The sequence below is a fragment of the Octodon degus genome, unplaced genomic scaffold, assembly GCF_000260255.1.
Source record: "Octodon degus isolate 3935 unplaced genomic scaffold, OctDeg1.0 scaffold00289, whole genome shotgun sequence".
Taxonomy (NCBI): Eukaryota; Metazoa; Chordata; class Mammalia; order Rodentia; family Octodontidae; genus Octodon; species Octodon degus.
In genome coordinates this window covers 380,709-404,610 of record NW_004524865.1, presented here as the reverse complement: position 1 = coordinate 404,610, position 23,902 = coordinate 380,709, and the positions used below count along the sequence as shown (strand labels likewise).

At 39.7% G+C, this 23,902-nt stretch overlaps 1 long non-coding RNA gene across 1 annotated transcript in view; it reads left to right on the top strand.

Moving 5' to 3' along the window:
* The window catches only part of LOC111814315, a 34,644-nt gene extending 22,294 nt beyond the window's left edge, over window positions 1-12,350 (top strand). The window contains exons 2-3 of the long non-coding RNA XR_002819335.1: window positions 7,148-7,208; window positions 12,226-12,350. This is a non-coding gene — a long non-coding RNA (uncharacterized LOC111814315). The remainder of the gene's footprint in view (window positions 1-7,147; window positions 7,209-12,225) is intronic.
* Window positions 12,351-23,902: the final 11,552 nt, after the last annotated feature.

Here is a 23,902-nt window from a genome sequence, read left to right as displayed (position 1 = left end):
CCGGACCCTTGGTGCGCCGCACACACCTCCAGGCGACTGGCCAGTTGGGTCCTGAAGTAGCTGAAATGCGAAAAAAAAAAAAAAAAGCAATCACAAAATGAAGGCACACCCACTCTGTCCCAAGCTCCTGGAAACCAGAGGCTCAACAACACGTGCTGCTTTTGCGGTGCTGCTGTTGTAGCTCCTCCTGCCTCACTGTTAGGAATGAAAAAAGAGGGGAAAGTGCAGGAAGACCCATCCATAGCACGAAAATGGAGAGTATCCAGGTCCTAGAGGAGAGCCAAAGCCCCACTGCAGATGAAGTCTTATCCTGGTCTCAGAGTTTCGACAAGATGATGAAGGCCCCTGCAGGCAGAAACCTTTTCCGGGAGTTCCTCCGAACAGAATACAGTGAAGAGAATCTGCTTTTCTGGCTTGCCTGTGAAGATTTAAAGAAAGAGTGGAACAAAAAAGTCATTGAAGAAAAAGCCAGAATGATATATGAAGATTACATTTCTATTCTATCACCAAAAGAGGGCCAACTGTCACACCCAGTGTGGGACAGGAAGCTTGCTGCTGCCTTGGTGGTGTGTTGACCCAGACTGCAAGGTTCTAAGGCAAACTCCAGAGATCCTGAACACTCCTGCAGCAGCCACAGTGAGCGCAGAAGGCTGACTCCTGATCTCCAGCCACTGACTCTGCACATAGCTCTGCACAAGTCAAGATGCCAGGGGTGAGGAGCCAGGTAACAGTCCTTTCCTTATGGAGATGGTATTGCCCTAAATATCTTACTGTCCTTATTTTTTAAAATATGTTTTTATTTTTTATTTTTTCTTTATATTCTGTAGAGATTTAAAGTTTATCAATATTTGATGGAAAATACCTGTTCCATGTTATGTCTAAGATGTTTGATATTCAGACAGATAGTGAGGTTACACTCGCTTCTCTTCTGGAGGGTTAACAACTTAAGTTTGCAGACCAAAAATTAGAGAAAAAGAATGGCTATTAGGATAGCCAACATTTTGGCCCTAGCCATTCAATGTCAGTGAGGACTCAGGACATAAAAGAACCCGTACTGTAACATCCTGTAACTCAGAGGTGCCCCAAATTTTCTGATCAAGGAGATTATGGAGCCACAGAGGAAAGAGATTGACAATGTACAGTGTGCCTAAGAAGAGTCACATGGAGAGAAAACATTCTCTCAGGTTTTCACAGAGAGCAAACTGGTCAAGCAATGGCCGTGACTCATCCACATGGCTGACACTGACAAAGGATCTAGAAACTGCGGTACAGGGTTTTAGGGTAAATTGAGGGAATTTGACTAACCTTGTCGCATATAAAAGTTCCATTTCTTGTTATATAGGTCTTGCTTTAATTTGATCTTAACCATCCAACAGAAAAGTATAAAAATGAGCTATAAAAAGTAAAGTCATATTAATATGCTGAGCTGTAAAAGGCTCAAGTCAACAACTTCTGACATTGCCAGTTCTATGGATAACCCACTACTTTTATGGACTATAAGACTATATTGGATTATTTTGCTAAATTCACACACCTACAATGTTGAAATGACAATGGAATACCCACCTCTGAGAAAACTAAACAAAAAAAGGGGATATAAATGAAGGACCATTTTGTATCTGTATATACAAAATAGGATAGATATACAGCTACTTTCTCTTCATTCAATGAGAAGAAATATTTATACTAATAGTTTTTGGACAGGATATCATGTCTGCATCTTGTACTATGAATAACTACTACAAAAACAACAATATGCAATGTATTAATTATTGTAACTGTCCTACTAACCTGTTTTGAAACTGTCTCATTGCTATTTGTTTCTCAATAAAATTAATTTAAAAAATAAATAAATAAAATAAAATAATTCAACCAAAATAGTCTGACACCGTGGGTATTTTAGGTAGGGAACATTAACATTAAAATAGTTAATCATATTATTTCTGAAACTAATATTTAACTTAAACTTGTATTTCTAGTAATTAATTTTTGCATTTTTTCATTAATTTATATATTCCCACATCCTCTTGTACAATAACAAGTTACACTAAAGTGTACAATAATCAAGGAGTAGTGACATTACCCAAAATACAACAGTAATTTATTTTATCTCACAGAAAATGTCTTATGTTCTATGTCTGTGCTATGGCTTTAAAATTAAGGCAAAATTTTTTCCATGTTTTGCATGGTGCTGGAAATTGAAAGCTTTCATATGTGTTGATATGACAGAGTAAAAATAGAACTGTTGAGGACACCATGACCTTCCTCCCAGGAATGCCTTGCCTTAATCAAGGTACGAATTTTTTTGTTCAGATTTATCTTCGTCTGGTTTCCCAACTTCTATGCATAAATCAGATCTACTGCTTACCTTTCAAAACCTGAATCTATTTCTCTGCACCAAGCAACAAAAAAGACTAACTGTACTCGAAGCATTTATCAGGAATAGCAGATTTATCTAGCTGCCAGCCAATACCTATCAGCAACTCAAGTGAGAGATACATTTTCATTGGTGACCAATCAGGAATCCAGTCAGGCAGTCCTGAGAAGGAGAGTAAAGTGATTGGAGGACAGTCGTTTCTCACAGTCCCCCACAGAATAGTTGTCAGATGAAACTGAACCTGAAAATAGTCAGTGTCAGAAGCTGTGACTCCCATGGCTGTTTCCTTAATAGTGCTCCAGATTTCCCTCCTTCTGACCTTATCTTTCCAAGCTAAATCCTAAAGTTGCCAGATTTTTCCTGAAATTATTCAGATGCAGCTATATTTTTAAGAAAAAAATGTGAAACTACTCTAGAAGACCACAGTCAAAGTTGCTCAGTGACAATGTTTAGTAAATGTTATTTTGCTATTACGATGACATATGCACTCTATGCCAATGAAGATGCAATATGCTAAAAGGTATTTACTAATAGACATTTATTTACTTCTTCAGATAGTAAAACAAAGTCTTTTACTAAATGGCTGCCAATTTAGCGTTTATATGTTGCAAAAATCTTTTTTTTTGGCAGAACCAGGGATTGAACTCAGTCCCCTGTGCTTGCCAGGGAAGCTCATATTCCACTGAACCATGTCCCCAATAGTCACTAATTTGAAGATAAAAGTTAAATTTACCATACAGTTCTTTTTCTTTTTTTTTTAAGGACAGGGTCAACTGGGTCTACAGGGTCTACAGGGTCTCACTGTGTAGATTAGACTTGTAGTGATCCTCCTGTTTACTGCCTCCCAAGTGCTGGCCTTACAGGCACATGCCACCAAGCCCAGTCTGAATCCTGTCTCAACATACCCTGGGAGTGGGGCCGGCACGGCAGTCCTGGGGATTGAACTCCTGGCCCTTGTGTCTCCCTTACCATACAGCTCTGAACTCTGTCATAAAATTTAGGGATGAGACATTAAAAATTGCTCAGTTGTGCTGTGAACTAAAGTTGTTTACTATGGTTTGGCTATGCTTTGAGTTTGATACCCAAGGGCCACATGCTGGAAGCTTGGTTCCTATGGAGGGTTGCCACACTGCCTCCCCCAGAACCAACATGACTGTGTTTACTTGAGAGCAGCGCAGGTTTTATATATGTGACTTCCCTCAATTGGCTTTTGGTCTGAATAGTGAGTCTGGCGGAGGCCGTGCACATTTCTTCATGGAAGCAAGTGGGTGGCGTGTTGGGCTAGCATTGCTCCTTACTAATGGCCACAGTTGAGTCAGAAAATGTGGCTGTGAGACTGTGGGGTTAAGATATAAGATCATATCTCTGCTGAGGCCTGTGTGATGCCAGAGAAAATTCCTTCCCCAAACTGAGTACAAAACAGGTTACTTGTTTACCATGACCTGGATCTGGCTATTCTATTCCTTTCACAAGACTTTTCATTCCCTCCTTGATAGGTCTTGCCTGCCTGTCTACTTATCTAGTACATGTAATCCTCTCACCATTTTCCTCAATGAAATGTGATCAATAAATGCCAAGATTCCAGCTGTCTCGTGGCCTTTTGTTCCCTGGCCATCCCAGATCCCCATTATGTTGCTATTTGTCTCTCGCTCTTTTTTTTTTTTCACCATGCTCCCTAACACCTTGCAGGAAACTAGGGACTCACTGCAGAAGTCCCTGATAATCCCGTGTCAAGGTGGTGATAGGATAGTCCCTGTAAGAGGTGTGACCTTGGGAAGGTGGTTACGTCATTGGTGGTGCAACCCCCAGGAAAGACCAATGCAGTTATCTGGTGGGACCCTGGCTCCCACCAGAGCCAGATGTCATGAAAAGAGCAAACTTGGCTCCTAATCTCTCCAGCTTCTGGTCTAATCACGTGGTCACTCCCACTCATGCTCCTGCAGTTGCAGTGATGTCTACCGTGGCCCCCAGCAATGGACCTGATCTTCAACTTTCAGCCTCCAAAACTATGAGCTACAAATAAACCTCCTTTGTTTATAAAGGGTCCAGCCTGAGATAATTTTTATTATAGTAAAGAATATACTAAACTTATGCTCTAACGAATGTACTCTATTTAAAAATCTGAAAAATAATGATTAAAATAAAACATTATAAATGGAGCTCATGTACTTATGAGCCAGTTGAAAACTCAGTGCATTCCTCTTGTTAAATATCACACATCACCTTCTTTAAGTACAGAGGTATGGTGTGTAATTTAAAAATTGTGCTAACATAGACAATGTGAGTTAAAACTGGTTTTTCAATTTGAGTTATAGCTGGAGGATACTAGTCAAATTATTTAACCCCTCAGTGACATAACTTCTTCACCTATAGAATGAAATGTATTAGTTATCTACCATTGCATGATAAATCACTCTAAAAGTTACTGGATTAAAACAATGAACATGCATTATCTCAGTTTTTTCGAGTCATAAATTTAGAAGCAATGTACCTGGGTCTTTCTGGTTTGTTATTTATTATAGTTATGGAAGTCATAACATCCCAAGTTCTAGTGGACATCTGGAGACCCAGGAAGGTGATAATGTTCCAATCCAAACCCAAAGCCCAGAGACACACCTGATTGGGTGGTATATGGTCTAGTTTTATGGGCTCACAACTCTCAATGAACCTACTTTACAGCTTTGTTCCAAATATGAAAACAGAAAAAAAAAACTCCCATGTACTAGTTCAAGGAATCAGGCATCAATAATTTCCTCTTTCTCAAGTTTTTGCTCTTCAGATTGATTGTATGTTGCTTGCATTGCTCGCCTTTCTCATTGCTGGGACGAAGTACTTGATAGCTGTTACTTAAAGAAGGTTTCATTTGGGTTCATGGTTTCAGTTCCCGATTGGCTCCAACACAAGAGCATCAAGGAGAACACAGTAAAGTAAAGCTGGGAAACAGAGCGCAGAGGGAGGGCTGTGCCTCCAAATGTGTGATCTCAGCAACCCATCTCTTCTACCTGGACCCACCTGATGACATCATATGTAGCTATGAACATCAATAGATTAATCCACTGAGAAGTACTAGGCCTTGATGAACCAATCACCTTCATAGGAGTTTCATAATCCAGTTAACAAGATTTTAGAGGTACAATACCTACTCATGTTAAGAAGAGCAACATATTTTACTCAGTCTGCCAATTCAAATGTTCACATTAGGAAGAAACAGCCTCACAGAGGGCCGGCCAGATAGCTCAGAGCATTAAAGTGCTGTTCAGGCAGACACAGGGGCTGGGGGTTTGATCCCCCAGAATGCTGTGCTGGCCCTACCCCCAGGGCACGCTGAGTCAGCGATTGAGGCTGGGCATGGTGGCACACCCCTGTAATCCCAGCTCTTGGGAGGCTGAACAACCCAGATCACTACGAGTCCAATCTGTATAGTGAGACCCTATAAATGCTTACCAAAATACAACAAACAAAGGGGAACACATTTGCACCTCTTGCCTATGTTGATACATAAAATTAGTCATCATAGCCATCTCCCACAGTGACCAAGACAACTGGCTGTATCCCTCCAATGCCTAATGTAAAGCAGATATTCAAAGTATATTTAGTTAACAACAGAAATTGTTTTACATAATTATAATTAGTGTACTCAACTGTCTTAGTTACTTTTTCTTGTTGCTCAGAAAAAATACATAACACTTAAAGTTAAAGGAGGAAAAGTTTAGCTTACAGTTTGTAGAGATTTCATGCCATAGTCAGCTGGCTGCAAGGCAGGGTGGTGTGGCAGAAGGGCATCACAGAGGAGAAACACGTAATGGCAGGCTGAAGGCAGCACACAGCTAGCAGCAAGTGACAGTAAATAAGCAGTGACAGGCTGGCCAGATAGCTCAGTGAACTAAAGCACCTGCTTAGGCAAAGCACAACAGCTGGGGTTCAATCCCTGGTATGCCAGCCCTGCCCCTGGGGCACACTGAGATGGTGACTGAGACTGGACGTGGTAGTGTGTACCTATAATCCCAGCACTTGGGAGGCTGTAAACAGGAGAATCACTACGAGTTCGATCTGAGTAGTGAGACCCTCTGGACCCTGTCCTAAATACATTAAAACAGCAACAACAAGCAATGACCACAGCAACCCTCTGTCTCTTATGTAGTGTTAGCCAGCTACCTGCCCTTGGGGTGGGGCAGATCACTCACACCTTTAATCTTAGCATTACACGTGAATAAATCCCAGGATCACATCCTCAGTCCCAGCACCACACATGCTAGATCCAACTGTTGTGGAAAGCAGGACACCAGACTTTTTCAGATGGCTAAAGAACCAAGAGTACATTCCAGAAGGGTGGAGAATGACCTTTCACTTGGCTAGCCTGGTTCAGAGATGCTCACACTCTGCAACTTTTGAGCCCTGAAGGGAGTGTCACAAAGGTCTTAATTAAGTTTGTGGTGGGAAAAAATGAGCACAAACAAAAGCAGTTATTAAAAAATGCCAGATTTCTAACTGTAGCCATCTGGCCCTCCTCAAGTGGGTAGGGAGTCTAGCCTAAGAAGATGGGTTGGGGACAGGCACCACAAATTAGGGAGCAGAGGCAAGGGAGAAAGAGCAGAAGCAGCCGCAGAACTTGTGGGTTTAGAGAACTGTGAATCCCCCCTGTAAGTCTATCAAAGTGTGGCTTGGGCTGGAGCAGGGATTGGGAATGCGTCCCACGCAGGAGAAACTACTGTGATCCAATCTGTTGGACAGAGGACAGCCCTGTAAAATACACCTATTTCTTCTTCACAGCTACCTCTGAGAAGTTCTACCTGTGAGGCCATGAAGCTTTGAGGAAGACATTAGCTACAAGGTATAACACTCACTTTTCTCTTTTCCTCATTTTAGTCAAAAAGAAAATAGTTGACAATGTGTGGTACTATGGAATTCCTGTAGGTCCATAGGCATTTGTTGACAACAAAACATTGTACTTTTCTAACACTGTGCCATCAAAGATATTCTGAGGAATAAATGTTCTATTTCCTAAAAGAGATTTATAATTAGATCTTCCCTTTTTCAGGCCCTGTCAGTTAATAAAAATTTTCTACTCATCTTTAGATTTCAAAACTGTCCAGTCAAATGTCATATCAAAACTCAGAATTGAGCCAGGTGTGGTGGCACATGCCTGAAATTCCAGCATTGGGAAGCTGAGGAGGGAAGACTGCTGGTGAGTCTGAGGACAGCTTGAGCTATATAAGCAAGCTCAAGGCCAGCCAGGACTACATAGTGAGACCTTGTCTCAAAAAACAAAACAAACAAAAAAGAACAAAACAAAAAGCTTCAGAATTGCCATTCAACATAAAATGTTTTTTCTTCTCTAGTACTAAAGTTTTCAAGACAGCTATAACCTGACACTGTTGACCTGATTCCCTGTGTGTGCTGATTTTTCTAGTCCTTTGGGGACATCACCCCATGCCAAGCCTTCTGTGTTCTCTCACCTCTCTACCAGGGAGTGTTCCCCAAAACTGACCCAAAGTTTCCACCAACTGACCCAACCTTGCACTGATTCCTTCTCACTTGGCTTCTGCAAATCCTGACAAGTGAAGACAAACTCAGACTTAGTGAAGAAAGATTTTATTTTAAAGGACTGTCACAGATTTGGGGAGGGACCATTGGAAAAGAACTACCGGGACAAAGACAGTCTGACACCAAGTCTTGTACCACACAAGCTCCAAGGCCCAGATCAAGCTCCTGTTTGTTTTCCCAGATGTTTCTTGTCACTTGGCTCACACGGAGGGGAAAGTGACTCTGTCTCCCCCTCGCTGGGCTACAGGGCACACAGCTTCCTCTCGCATGTACTCTGAAGCTGGGTGGGTGAGCTGCCTCAGGCAACACAGGTCTGAGAGCAACCCTTCTGCCAGTCTGGCACCGACAGTCTAGCACTATTAATGCAGGGGTGCTTAACATCTCTGGCTTCCAGTCTCAGCCAAAGCTCTGAGCCAAAGGAATATCAAAATGAGTTCTGGCAGGAGAGTTTCTCCCTGGAGACACCTGTGCAGCACTACTTTCCGAAGAGCACCTTTTGAGCTCAAGTCATTTGGCCACCATCAACCTGTGACAGGATGGGAGACTTACACTTCTCATTCCAGAGACATGTTTATGATTGTTAGGCAATGACACACAATGACCCATACTTCCCTTTAACATAAATCTCACAATTTTGAAATATGTATGCTGTTAAGAGATGGCAATGAAATTAGTTCTATAAAGATTATATTTTTTTTAATTTTTAAAATTATTTTTGGTAGGGGTGGGGGAGATGGCTCAGTGGAATAAGCACTTCCATGGCAAGCATAAGGGCCTGAGTTTAATCCCCGTTTCTGCAAAATAAATAAATAAATAAATAAATAAATAAATAAAATAAAATAAAATTCTTTTTGGTACGGGGATTGAACTCAGGACCTTGTGCTTGCTCGGCAGGCACGTTTGCCACTGAGCTATCTCCCCAGCCCCTATATTCTTAATCTAAGTGCCTTAATAATCACTGATTGGCAGCCCAATGCTTCTCTATTTCTATCCTACAAATTTGCCCAGGGTTATACACCAAGTGCTATAGTACTGCATATTTCAGTTTCAAAGTCTTCCCCTTAATGGTAGTTTTTCTCTAATAGATGAACCTGGATTTCATCACATTTAAGATATTTCAAAAATCTGCCACTAGTTTTGTTTATGTATTTGAATGATAAGTTGTAAGGCATCTACCCTGAAGTAATAGTTTATAATGCCAGAGACCAGAATGTTCCATTCTTAAATAAAAAGGATCTTAAGCTGAAGGAAATTAGGAAAAATTAGGTATAGGAGTGTTCTGTGCCTTCCCTCTACTTGTCTACAAGCAGGACACAGACTTGTAGACCAAAAATATCATTCTCCTTCTACCAGGCGGAGCACTGCAAAGAAGGTGGCAGTCCCGTGAGCCCAGAGCAGAGACTTTGCCTTAATAAGCTAGCTTTCCAGCTTCTATGTGTCAACATTTTGTTGTTCCTGTTGTTGTTGTTGACTTATTTTTGTTTTCTTCTCCCATTTGCCACCCATATAGACTCAAAGTGTTTTCCTTTGTTCTGTCATTTCTTTAAAAATTGATGTTTCTTTGTTGAAGATACTTCTTGGAATTCAAGGCTATTTCGTTACTTTGTTGTCACTCATGTATTTTTGAAACATGCATATTGATTAACACCTTTCTCTGGTTAATATCTTTTGTCATGGGGTGATTTCAACTAAGAACCTGTGAGGGTTGAAGAAAAAAATGTGTTTCTTTATTTGTGTAATTCTAACAATTTTTAACTTTTGGTTAATATCCTGGGGAGGGTGGGGATGGTGAAGGGGGAAAAAAGATTTTGTAAGCAACAAGAACTTTCTCCCTGGACCAGCCAAATAGCTCAGTGGATTAAAGCACCTGTAAGCAGACTCAGGGGGTAGGATTTGATCCCCTGGGCCTGCTGTGCTGGCCCCACCCTCAGGGCACGCTGAGACTGCAATTGAGACTGGGCATGGTGGTGCGCACCTATAATCCCAGCACTTGGGAGGCTGTAAACAGAAAGGTCACTGTGAGTCCAATCTACGCAGTGAGACCCCCCCATAGGCCCTGCAGACCCTGTCCTAAAAATACAAAAAAATGCAAAAACAAAAAAAAGCCAACCTCTCTCCGTACCTAAATTTGATTTCTGGTCCTCTACATATTTTTCTCAACTTGGACCCATCCCTATCAGACTAATAAAGCCCACTTTCCATGAGGATGCTGCTAAGTTGATTGTAGAGAATGCCAGCGCTTATATCTGACCACCCTTGACCTGTGATCAGATGCCTCATCCTGTACCATCCTCAGTGAGGTCTGGCCACCCCAGCCTGCCTTCAGCAAAAATTCTGGGCACCTGATGCCTCCTCACAGTAATTTTCCATCTCCCAGTGCTGTCCCGCACCACAGATGAGTCCTCATAGATCATAATGTATCTGGAATTGAACCCAGTTATAGTTTAGGTCTCTTTCTTCATATTGGACTAGTTCTTAAATAAAACAGCTTTCACCACTTGTTCTGGTATGAATACTAATACCCTCCCCCGCCAATTTATAAGTTGAAATTCTAATTCTCAACATGGTGATTTTAGGAAGCTCAACCTTCTGGAGATGATTTGGTTGTAAAAGAGCTCTCATGATCTCATGAGAGCCCTCAGGGAGGTCCTTCACTCCTGTTATTGAGCTCCTCGCAAGACAAAGGGGTTTTTAACAGAATGTTTCCTTCCTAAACTTTTTTCTTAATCCTTTAACAACTCTTTCTTTTTATATGGTATTCTGAGTTCTAGAGAGGCACTCTTTCCTTACCTCATATGAATTGACTGGTAGAAAAGTAATGTGTATGTCTGAAAAGAAAATTTAGATGATGTCCCAGGAGGTCAAGGTCCAGGTCTGATCAAATAGAAGAGCTGCAAAGCTGAAGAGAGAGAAAATACTGTCTAAAGAAGATTGCCAAGTTTGGGGATTTCTTGTACCCCTTTTTTCTTCTGGAAAAGCACTTCAAATTTGAGTCCCCCTAGATAGAAATTAGAAGCAAGAAGTCCCACTTTCTTTGAGGTTGGCTTTGGATGAAACTATCTCCTTCCACTAATTTCAGCCCCTTGAGTCTTTTGGTTGAGGAGTGTGCAGTAAATACCTAAGGTCTACAACATGTTCACCGCATGATGCATCTTGAAGACAGATCTCCAACATCCAGAAAGTTGTCCCTCACCAACTACTGAATTGAGCAGCATCATACTCTTGGATTTGCAGCTGCTGGAAGTGTGAAGACTATAAACTCTGCCATTTATAAGCAACTACTTGTACAATGTTTTGCTGTAGACACCCAAGTGACAGCAGCACATTTTGAACTGCTGTCAGTTTCTCGTTTCCTTTAACATTAGAAATTAGGACTTTAAAAAGTTGTTAATCTTAAATATATTTTGTTTCTAATCTTACTTCTAGGCCCAAACCTAAAGTCTTTTGGCATGGGATTTAAACATGCTTTCAGATAAGTAAGGAAAAGATATCTTATTTTCAAACATGTGTTGTAAAGTTTATTTGAAAATGACTAAATTAGGAGCAACTCAAAAGTTTGGCAAATTCAGTGACTGTGATCTAATTAGTTCCATGTATGGTCTTCAAATAAATCATTCATCCAGATCCTAATCCACAAGTTGGCAATGAATTTTCTAAGCACATCTGGGAACTTTGTGAAAAGAAATAAAAATGCTGTGAAACAAATTTATTGTCAGTCTTTCCATTTCTACCATCCATTTGGTCTCGTGTAATTACTGTTTTGACATACACGTCTTAAAAGACAAAAGGCAAAAAAAAAAAAAAGACAAAAGGCATCATTAAATCTCTCATTGATTCAAAAACTTGCTGAATAAATTGGTGCTACCTCTACTACCATGTTACCAGCACTGCTAGCATTGAAGGTAAAGTGATAAATGCAGAAATCATTGTCTTCTTGAATTTTAAAATCTCAGGAGAGAAACATGTTTAACGAATAATCATGTAAGTAATCATATGACTACAATCATGAAAATGATCATGAAAGAGAAATAATGATAGCTGGCAGATACTGAATATTTTCAATAAACCCACTTTAATGATTATACACTATGTAATCATTTAACCCCTTCGGCAGTGCCATAAGACCTGTCTACTATGAAGCATGCCCCAATCTAATGCTAAGCCTCTAAGACCCAAAGGTTATAGTGCTGATTGTATGTTCTGGATTCCTGCTGACATGAATTAGCTAAATTTAGCAAGACTCCTGTCGTTTTAGAAATAGCCTTGTATATCTGATCAAATTCCTCCACTTTATCATCCCTCAGGTGGTGTGTGATCACTCTGCCCTGCCTTCAGCAAGATCCTGTTGTTGGACTCAGGACAAAATAATCCTAAGTATGACACTTGGACATGCTGAGTACTTTGAACTGAATGTCTTTGTGTGAGAGAGTTTCAAAGACAGTATTTCTCAGAAAATAAATTCTTCTTCCCAAAAGTGAGTCATAGAAACTAGAACTTCTATTCCCTGAAGCAAGCCATAAAGTCTGGAAAGGTCACTCTCTTCCTTCTCCTTTACCCTGTGAAAAATCCTCATTCCAGAGGATCCAGCCTTATGTATCAGGATGAGAGAGGACTACTATACAGAGAAACCAAGACAAATCTAGACAGAGGTGTGCTGCGTTCCCCCCACCACAGTCCATTTGCTAGATGCCTCTGTCCAATCACATTCCTATTAACCTATCTATTCATAATCAAACTCAAGCATAAAAGTAGTTTTCTCTGGGTCTTTGGATCTTCATTTCTGAAGTTTCCATGTCATGTGAAATTTAGTGAAGTAAATTTGCTGAGCTTTTTCACTTGTTAAAATGTCTTTTGCTATCAGAATGTCAGCCAGGATTTATTTTAATAAATAAATGAAGAAAGGTATCAGGATTTCCCACTCTACACTGTGATTTAATCAGAGGCCCTTGATGTTGCTTAGTAATTTCCCATCCACTGGTCATACCCAATCCTTGGCTATAAATCTTCACTTATCTATCTTTTGTCTGGAGTTGAACCCAGTTCTATACTGCAGTCTCTTTTCCATTTATTATAACAGTTCCTGAATAAAATCTTTTTCACTCCTGCTCAATTCTAGGTGTTTTTTTTCTTCTTTTTTTAAGAGTATAAAGGACAGGCCATGGAGATAGCTCAGTGCTCTAAGCACCTGCCTAGGCAAGTACAAGGACCCAGGTTCAATCCCTGGCACTACATGCCATGCTGACCCTGCCCCGGGTGAACCGAGCTGGCCACCAAAGCCCAATATGGCGGCACATACCTGTAAACCCAGCTCTGGAGAGGCTAAAACAGGAGGATCACTATGAGTCCAAGCTGCATATTGAGACTCTGTACCAAATACATAAAATTTTAAAATATATATATATATATATATATATATATATATATGGATTTATTAGGCAGAATTTTAAAAGTGTACATTCAAAGAAATAAAGTGCATTCATGCTCTCAGGAGGGAGAGAGGCATCCTGTGGCACTAAGGTGGTTATATTTATGGGGAGCTGGGGATATTCCCTGAGATGGGTTATCTAGGGTGTGCATTCTAGTGTCTGTGGAGCTATTTTAATGTGTCTAAGCTGAAATGCACTGTGCTTTTAATAGACTACAGCTTGAGGAAGGTGGTTGGCAAGAGGGAGCATGATTTACAAGTGAAAGACACAGGTCTAGAGCCTAGCTTTTAGGCTTATTGTCTATAGCAAGCACAATGAGGAATTTTTCCTGAAAGGGGGAAAATCTTGTATAACTTTTGTGTTCTGGGACTGTAGCTTTTCTTAAAATATATAATTTTAATATTATAATTTTCCTTATTTTTTATCTATATTTCTTCTATCCTGCCTCACCAAGCCAAATCCAACCTGAGGCATTAATCCCTTATTGTTAGGGGTTGTATAAAATTTAAAAATTCTTTTTTTTTTTTTTTTTTTTTTTAACAACTATTTCACACCTACAGGGGCCATGGAGCTGGCCTGAATTATCCAGGGACCAGATGTTTCATCCTGATTGACCTAAAGGAGACATAGGAAAATAGGGTTGTTATCAACAAAACACTGAACTTTAAGGCAGAACTTGACCTTGCATTAATTTGTAAAAGTGTTACCATGGTTGATCAGATCCGCAGTGGTTTTCTAGTTCTTTTGCCTTATGAACACAGAATTGAATGTGGCATGTGATAGTAAGGAAAAAGCAGCAAAGATTAATGAAATTTAGTTAGCATATCAGAGTCAGTAGGCCCAAAAGGGAAGAAAGGAAAACAGCATGAGTGCTGAAGATGATTGGTTTAAGAATTTAAACTGTTGGGCTGCATCTGGGCTGCCTCACATTGAGTTTTCCAGAGCATGACTGACAAAGGCGTGGACAGGGCGCTGAGTCACGTCAGCTGTGTCTGCTGGGCATGCCCTTTCCCATAATGAATTCTGTCATAATTGATGTATGAGATTCAGTCCATATGCATGAGTCTTTAATAAGCTCCAAGTGAACAAAGGTTGCAGCAAGTCATGCCAGAGAATCTGGCATGCATGTGTCCTGATTCCAGCCTTTGGAATTTTCCAGAGGTTTTTGTTATTCTTATCTGCCTACAGCTAGTAGGCCTCAGGACAAAGGTTAGAGGGATTGGCCCTGAGGTATTGCCAGGTTCATATGAGTGGAGGGGAGTGGTCCTACAGTCCCAATTGCAACCTCTGTATTAAAAGTAGGTCCTATAATGAAGGATACACATTTGCAGAGTTGCCATGAATATATACACAACTTTTTTTTTAATATACCATAAGTTAGCATCCATTTTACTAGGAGATGGAAAAGTCTGGAATATGTTACAAGCATATTGAACAGGGAAGGAGCAAAAATTAAAAGAGGAATAATGATGAATTGTCTCCAATTTTTTTATTTTAAAGAGAGAAAAAACAACAAAAATAATACAGAATTTCAAAACAAGATGATAGGAAAATAACAGTGGTTACTATAAAGCACATTGTTACCTTTAAAGTAGTTGCTCAGATTACCAGATACAGGCATGCAAAATTATCACTAATATTAACCATTATTTTGTCTTGAGTGTTTACCACAGTATAAAAGGTAGAGTGTAAGAGGATATAGACTTTTTCTTATTTTGTTAATTAGAAATTTAATTTTTCTTATTTTAATTATAATAATTGTCAAGGAAAAAGTAAATAGATACATGTATGTTTTATGTGAACACAGGGCCAATTATTGCTCCAGTTATTACAGGGTGTAAAACTTGGGATTTGGCTTCTACTTTGTAAACTGGAAGATTTTTGTAGTAATTGGCTCATGTAAAACATAAAGCCTGACGTAGACAATAGAAAGTTAGTTTATACCACAAATTAACAATTTTAGTAACTAGAATATTTATTAATTCTGCTTTCCAGGGGATTTTCTCTGGAAAGCAGAATTAATAAATTCTGTAGTTCTCCTATCTATATAAAGTCCAAATCCTCTAGAAGATTTAGAAAAACTAGAATAGACACCATACTCACAGCCCAGGTGAATTTTGTCCAAGGTTATTTTCTGTTCTTTGGAATTTTTTTTTTTTTTTTTTTGGCAGAACCGGGGATTGAACTCAGACCCTTGTACTTGCCAGGCAAGCGCTTATTCTACTGAGTGATCTCCCCAGCCTCTCTTCTTTGGATTCTTCATCTCCCCTAAAAAATTACTGTATTCTCATAATATAGCTTAGTCTTCACTAACCTCTCCCCTAAGAAATAAATATATGAGCTTCAATCGTCTTTTTCTTGAGTTTCACTTTGTTACTCTCATGAGTGTGAAGGTTAAATCGATATGCCTTCTCTCCTGTTATTCTGTTTTTGTCAGTTTCTTCTGTGGACTCAAATTGTCAAATTTCAGGGAGTGAAATGAAAGTTCCTTTTGGTCTTACAAGGAAAATTTGCTTTTGGCTGTTTGAGGAGACTGTTCTCTGCTTGACTTTGCAGACATGAAAGGACACAGAACCTCCATTAGTCAGAGAACTACATTTGTCTACAGTTGTACCACCTTGAATGCACTCAGTCACTTCCGATCCAGAAGCTAAGCAACGGAGCCTGGTTAGTACTTGGATGGGAGGCCTACAATTCCCTGAATATTTATTATTCAAGTCAGGCCCATTAAAGTCTGCTCGTTAGACAAAGGTACTATGACTCATCTGGGATCACAAACATGAGAGTCAAAAGCAGAAGTAACTGAAGACAGAAGCAATAGCTCAAAAGAAAGGACCAGAGGCCGGTAACCCTGCAAAGAATCCCACCTCCAAGTATGTTCTACACTCACTGTTTAGACCTGAAATGTCAAATGTGTGAGTGTATGTATTTGTGTTTTGATATGCTGTTTGAGCTTCTTCACAACATGGCACTCTCAGCCAATTTGGACCTCTCACACACAGACTCAGAACTCCAGAAAGAGTGTTCAAGCAAATAAAGCATAAATTATACTTCTTTAATGACTCAACTGCAGAAATCATAAAGATTGTTACTCCATGACTCCATGTGTTCTACTGGTCAAAAGTGAGTCAGAAAAATTGCTTGGATTAAAAAAAGAGGGTATATATGAAGAAGCCCCACAAAACTTTGGGGCTGGGGAAATGGCTCAGTAGAATAAGTGCTTTCCTGGCAAGCACAAGGGCCTGAGTTCAATCCCTGGTTCCACCAAAAAAAAAAAAAAAAAATAGAAAGAAAGAAAGTAAAACTTCATATGTTTTATGATCATCAGTCATTTGTTCTGCCCTTAAATTTGTTGGACTCATCTGTTTGACTTTAACCAAATCCACTCACTTTACATCATTACTATTCTAATTCGAATCACCATTATCTCACACCTAAGCTCTTCTCATTACTTCCAATCTTCTGATACCCATTCTCTGTTTTTTGTTTTGTTTTATTTTTTCATCATGTTATAGCCTTTAAAACAAATGTTCTAGAAGAACAAATCTTACCTATTCGCATAATTTCTGCTCACTGTACCTCCCCTATAGTGGGATCTACATCCAATTTGGTGCTTACATGGATAGATAAGGTACTTGATTTTCTTTTAAAAAAAATTTTTTAAAGAGCAAAATGTATTCTATAGTGTATAATAACTAGCAATAATTTTTTTTGTATTTTAGGGAAGGGTCTACAGGGTGTTCAGGGTCTCACTACTAGATTGGACTCATAGTAATTGTAATCCCAAAAGCTGGGATTACAAATGTGAGCCACCATGCCCAGTCTCAATTGCAGTCTCAGCGTGCCCCAGGGGTGGAGCTGGCATGACAAGCCTGGGGATTGAACCCCCAGCCCCTGTACCTGCTTGCAGGTGCTTTAATCCACTGAGTTATTTGGCCAGCCCCTAACAATTTCTTAAAGTTGCTCAGAACTTTCACATTGAACTAGGTAAATATTAGTCTTTTCTGGAGCTAAGATAAGCATTTTAGGCTTAGTGGTATCATTCTGAAACTTTCTTGTGACCCATTGTTAGCTCTTAAAACATGTAAAAAGGCAAGACAGCAATAGTGAATATGTGGGTTCTACACTGATTTTGAGTTACTGTGACCCTGATGCAGCAACCTCTGACCTCTGTGTCCTTGGGAGAAAGGGGCCCCAAGGGGCTAGGAAGGAAGGATGAGTGATGTGGGATGGTAGTGTCACTCATGCAAGTCCCAGCAAGTGTGATAAGTCCTGAGAAAGCACCAGTACTAAACCACCTTTCCCATCAAAATGCAATGAGTATTAGGTTTGATGAGTTCTAAAACTGGTGAGTATTCTCTCACTGTAGTACTTGTTTCCATAAACTGAATAGCTTAAAATAGCAGAAAGTTATTCTCCCATACTTTTGGAGGTAAGAAATCTGAAGTCAAGGTGATGGCAGGCCAAGACTGCCACGGAAAACGTAAGGGAAGACTGCTCCCTTGCTTCTGGCTTCTGCTTCTGGTGGTTGCCTGTAATTTTTGAAGCTCCTCAGCCCCATCTCTAAAACCTCTACTTTCATCATTTTCCCTGTTTCTCTTGGCCCCAATTTTCCTCAGGAACCAGTCAGTGGATCAGGTCTCATCTTAATCAATTATGCCCTCATTCTAATTTGATTACATTTGTATAGACCTGATTTCCAAATAAGGTCACATTCACAAGTATGGGAGATAATCACCAACATTTTATCCCCTTGTGGGGAGACAATCAAGCCCACTTGAGTACCTAACACAATATTTATAGTGGGGTCCTCAAAGGGAAATTTCATTTTTCAACTTTTTACTTTTCTCTGACCTCTATTTTTATTTCCCTCCTTAGCATGGAAAGTGGTCTTGAGTCAGTATTCACTTAGCTGAGTCTCTCACATGCTCTAAATCAGTGATGGCATGCCTACAGCATGTGTGTGTGTGTGTGTGTGTGTGTGTGTGTGTGTGTGTGTGTGTTTTAAGACAGAAGATGCTAATGACTTGATTGTTCTAAACTGAAACCTTAGTGTTTAGGTTTAGTTGCAATGTTAGCACTTTGCAATAAATAAGTTGGACTGATCCAGAAAAATAAATAAATAAATAAATAAATAAATAAATAAGTGGGGTTTGGGCACTAGTGTCTAAAAGGTTTGGCCCTGCCTCCTAAGCCATTCTGACTGTTTCTTCCTACAGACTCAAGCCTAAGTGTCTTAGTATCTCTGATTGGGCCACTTATTATTCTTCCTGAGGAATTTTCTTCTAGTGCAGTAGAGCAGCCTGAAGAACTGAGATTCTGCCTAACTAGCAACCTCACTAGCATGCAGAGAGAGGATGGTAATTGAACACCTACCCTGAGCTACAGGGTTCTCTGCTTTTGTAGAGAAGAATTATCATGTAGATGATTAGTAATAGGAAGGACCTGCAGAAGATGTTATTCTCCAGTGTATGATATACCTCCCAAGTTTCCAGAAGTGACAAGTACATATCATCAACTCTTTCATACTGATGAGTATTTGCTAGATTTTTGCATTGAATGAATAGGATTGCTTTACACCATGAAAGATGACCTAAGCAGTGGGAAAGGTCCTTGAACGCTGGAAGCAGACAGAACAGGTAAGAGTGAAATGCTTCTTTCAATTTTCTACAAATTGGAATCTTTAATCTGCTTTTTAGTCAGCTACAACTTAGAATCTTTAATCTGAGGTAGAGTATAATGTAAAACTGAGCCAGATTTACAACAGACTCAGATAGGAACAGTGTTTTGCTGAATTGGTGCCTTCCTGAGAAACCACACATATACCCACTCAGTCCCACATAGTTTTTGTCAGATTCTTAAAATTCACTGAGCTTGTTTCTTTGAAAGCTGGCTGTCAGTCCTTTGACTCCAGAAGGAGTGTTTTCACTTTGCAGAATATAGCTGCTAAACAAAATAGCACAGCCACTGTACTCAATGTTTAGGCTCTGGAAAGTTGGTATTTGTTGCTTACCAAAGGACAAAGCTTCCATCCCTATATCTTGAAGTAAATCTACAAAACAGAATGAGAATCCACTTTTCACTGGGATAGTCTTGAGTATGTAAAAGAGGAATAGAATACCAGTATTTATTTATAGCCCATTTATGTTCATTATTATTATTTAATTTTTTATTTTTTAAAGAATATAAAACAGGGCCAGGGAGATGGTTCAGTGCACTAAGCACTTCCCTGGCAAGTGCACAAGTGCAAGGGTCTGAGGTCAATCCCTGGTTCCGCAAAAAAAAAAAAAAAAAAAAAAAAAAAAAAAAGATTGATTAAAAAAAAAAACTTAAGAAATTTTACAAAATTTCACTAAGTAAAGTAATAGGAATTCAACAACGGTTGCTGTATTGCATGATGTTATCTCCCAATTAGTTGTTTAGGTTACCAAATATAAACCTGCAAAATTGGTTTAAAAAAATTACAACAACATAAGTTGTAAGAAATTAAAAAGAAAGAAAAGAAAAAAAAATTAAGCATGAACTGTTCCTTTCAAAAGACCAGCAGAAATCAGCAGTACAATTCTCCAAACTATCCTTCATTATACATAAATATCTTTTCCCCTTTTTTCTTTTGTCTTTTTCCTCATCCCAGTTTCTCCTTCCCATTCAACAAATTCTTTTCATGTCTTGAGTACATAATGAGTGAGAAACTATGGTTTAAGAGACTACACAAAATATGACAGTGAATAAGAAGATATGTTTGCATTCAGAAGTGGAAAGATAAAAAATACTGAAACTCAGGGCAAAGTGTGAGGTATATTCTAAAATACGTTGAACTCAAGTAGACGTTCTGAGATAACATTACATCATACATGATGAAGAACACTTGAAATTTAAATTAAGGTGGATTTTTCAACACACAGCAATAACCAGAGGTGGAGAGTGAGAAGGAAGGAAATTCTGATTACACAGAAAAGCATGCGTTAAGGTGCAGGCCTGGAAATGGAGTTATACAGCTTTGACTTAGCAAAGGGAGGTGTAAAGGAGCTGCAGGCTGTGGTGAAGGAGGAGGGACATCCCCCTATTAAGGGGCACTGAATATAAGTTTCTGAGTGCTATTTAACACTTTAGGGGGAAAATAATGTGAAGGTAGACTTTGTTTTCTGAGCAGGGACAATTTTGAGATGAAAGGTGGCACTATTAACAATTGTTTCAGAACAACATGTATCACATGGTGCTCTCCTGGGCAGACATCTTGGTAAAGCAAAACTCTTCCAAGAGAAGCTCTGCCTCAGAGGAGTTGGCAATGAATTCCCTGAAGAGAGTGCTCATGTGGGTGGGCAGCCTAGGGGTACTGGATTAGCTTCTTAGTGCCGCCACAAGAGAGTACCATGGACTGGGCGGCTTAAGACAACAGAAATCATGGCACAATTATAGATGCAAGCAGTATAAAATTGGGTGTTGGCCGGCACTCACCTCTGCCTTGCTTCTGGGGTTGGCAGCCATCTTTCTGCTCCTTTGTTTTCAGACAAATGTTGCTCTGAGCACTGCCCTGGTGGTGCTCGCTCCCTACACAATCTCCAGTGTGTCTATAACCACACGTCTTCTCCTCCTATCAAACATCGATCTTACTGGCTTGCAGGTCTACCCTATTCCATTATGATCTCGTCTCAACTGACTGAATGTGTAAAATACGCATGTGTGATAGAATATTACAATCTGAGGTTCTGGGAAGAACTTGAATCTTTACATTATTTGAACCAGTACAAGTAAAGTTTGACTGTGTGGCAGATAGTATTTGAACTATAAGGATAGAAAAATACTGTAGTAATAGAAAGGTAAAGGGAAGGGGTGACTGCATTGGAGGGTGTTGATTTTTGTTTACTTTGCAGCTGTCTCTAGGCCCCCAAGGATGTTTAAAATACTGAAGACATATCTGAAATACTGGAAGTTAGAAAGCTACACCCAATAGCCCACTCTGATTTCCCTGAGTTTTCTGGAGTGTAGGTTTCTCCCTTGCCTTGTCTTAGAAGGAGGAAAGAAGCTTAATATTAGAAATCAAACAGGACTAAGGTCTACAGATATAGTTCTGTGGCACAGCACCTTCCTCTCAAGCACAGTATGCCATCCACCATTATAGAAATCAAACAGGACTATTGAGAGACATCAATTCCAACTCACGACTTGACTTTTGATTTCATCTATTTGGGTAAATCATCTGAAATCTCAGTCTTTTTCTTCCTCTGAAAATGTGGCAGATGTGGTTCTATTTGTAAAGGAGAATGCAGAGGCCATCAGTAAGGGTCTTTCTGCCTATAATCAACAAGAAGTTCAAAATTATGTTCATTTGTCCTTGTTAAGAGGAAAAATTTTCATTATAACTCTGCCATCTCCACTTTTTTTGCAAGTGTATCTATCTTGTGCTTGCAAAGAACAACACTTGTCTACCTTGAATGGGTTTTTGCTTTTTAGAAAGTTATGGGAACTGGCACCAGAATCAGTCTGTGCATGCACCCAGTTAGAATGAATCTGATCCTTTCTTTTCCCATGGCTGACCATAATGTCCTCACTTGCTCACGAAGGAGACATCTGAGCAAGAGTCTAACAAGGAAGAATCACAGGTACATATCACAGCCACACAGAGTGTAGGTGGGGCCAAAGTTTCCCCTAAGGACCAAGTTGCTGAGAGGTTTGGATGGTGGACAGGTGAGAAGAGGACACCTCTGCAGCCAAGCAGGGTTTGGAATTCAGCCACGCATGGCGATTTCAAATGTATGTTTAAACACTGTTATCGCTACACCAAAGTTGTGCCATATTATTGTTATTCTCATTATTTTTAATTTAGTGGTTAACAGCTCATATTCTGGAGTTCCAGAGTCCTAAGTCTGAACAAATTCCAATGCTACTGTTCAGTAGCAACTGTGTGATTTTGAGAAAATTACATATATAGTAAAAGCCTCTATTTCCCCCATAACGTGATAATTACCTTAACGAATTATTGTTAAAGGACATAATATTTTCAAAGAAGCTTAATGTGATCATAATAATCAATATGGACCAGGTTCCAGGTGATGTTGCTTATTTTATAAGTGTCATAACTATTTGACATAGTTAACATTAAAACCTAGACACTCCTCTTTTACAAAAGTAGAAACTGATGGGGCTGGAGAGATGGCTCAGTGGTCTAAAGCAGCTACTTGGAACAAGCTTGGCAAAGCACAAGGACCGCGGTTCGATCCTTCAGCACCACATGCCAGCCAGCCCCGCCCCCTGGGGCTGAGCTGGCCACACACACACACAATAAATAAATGTAATAAATAAATAAATAATTAAAAAAATAAAATAAAATAAAAACATGTAAGTTAAAAAAAAAAAAAGTAGAAACTGAGATTACAATTGGGAAGCTTGTTTCAAGTCACAGATTTAGAGGAACTGGAAAGGCCCTGGCATTGTCACCTGTGCTAGACTCAGAAGCGGGAGGTCTTGATCCTATATTCACCCCCACCCCTGTTGAGAGACCACTCATGTCCCTGTGCAGGGCTCCCCTTACAGTCTTTTTAAATGATAAAATAAAGAGACACGAGCATTGTGACCTGGTGGGATTTAAAAGTGTGCTTTTGTAATAATTACTTGTTATCACTAACCTCTTTGGTAATTATATTTCACAGTACATTCTGCTGTTCCCTGTGAACAGTTTAAAGTTGAGTTGCACTTAGAGTAACAATAATAGTTGTGTTTTACTAATGAACTGAGTGAAAAAAATTGAAGTCAATGATTTAATGAACATTAAATAATACACAAATGACATACTTTGCACCTACCATCCAGTTATAAAAACTTACTGCATTAACTGAAGATCTAATTTGTCTTATTAGTCCAGATTTTGTGATAAAATGAGAATCATACACTGGAGACTTATAGGAATAAAGATAAATTACTTGAGCTATTTAACTAATAGATCCTCTCTGTTGTAATTCAGGTAGAAATTCACACCTGAAAAAATTTTCAAGGCTTTTCCTCCTACGCTTATTTCCTTTTACTTTCAGTTTTCTTTTAAGAACCCTATTCTATTCAAGAAACACAACTTTTAAAGTCCACTGTAATTCTTAAATTAGATTTTAATGATACTTATTCCCTCTTGCTTATTGCAGTGTTTACTATATAATTACTTTTAATCAGTGAGCATCGAAAGAAAAATAAATTTCCTGTTGATTCTCACGGATAAGAATAAAAATTTCTGGCTCTGGTATACCTCAGTTCACCCCAACACCTAAAGAAATGAATCCCGCCCCACTTCACACCATCTTGGAATCCAGCGGCGCACACAGTAGTGAATTACTACTTGTAGAAAACACTAAAAATGACTACAGGGAGAAGAAGTTGGGGTTTCTAACGCAATCTTCCCGATCCACACGGAGTCGGTGCGGGAGGGAAGGGCTTTTCCGCCGCGGAGCCGGCGGCGCCCGGCCTCGCGCTGTCCGCCTTACCGCCCGAGCTCACCCGCCAGAGGGTCGCTCGGCAGGCGCGGGAGCGCTGCAGGGCCGCGGGGCCGACTTCCGCGAGGGCGGGCCGG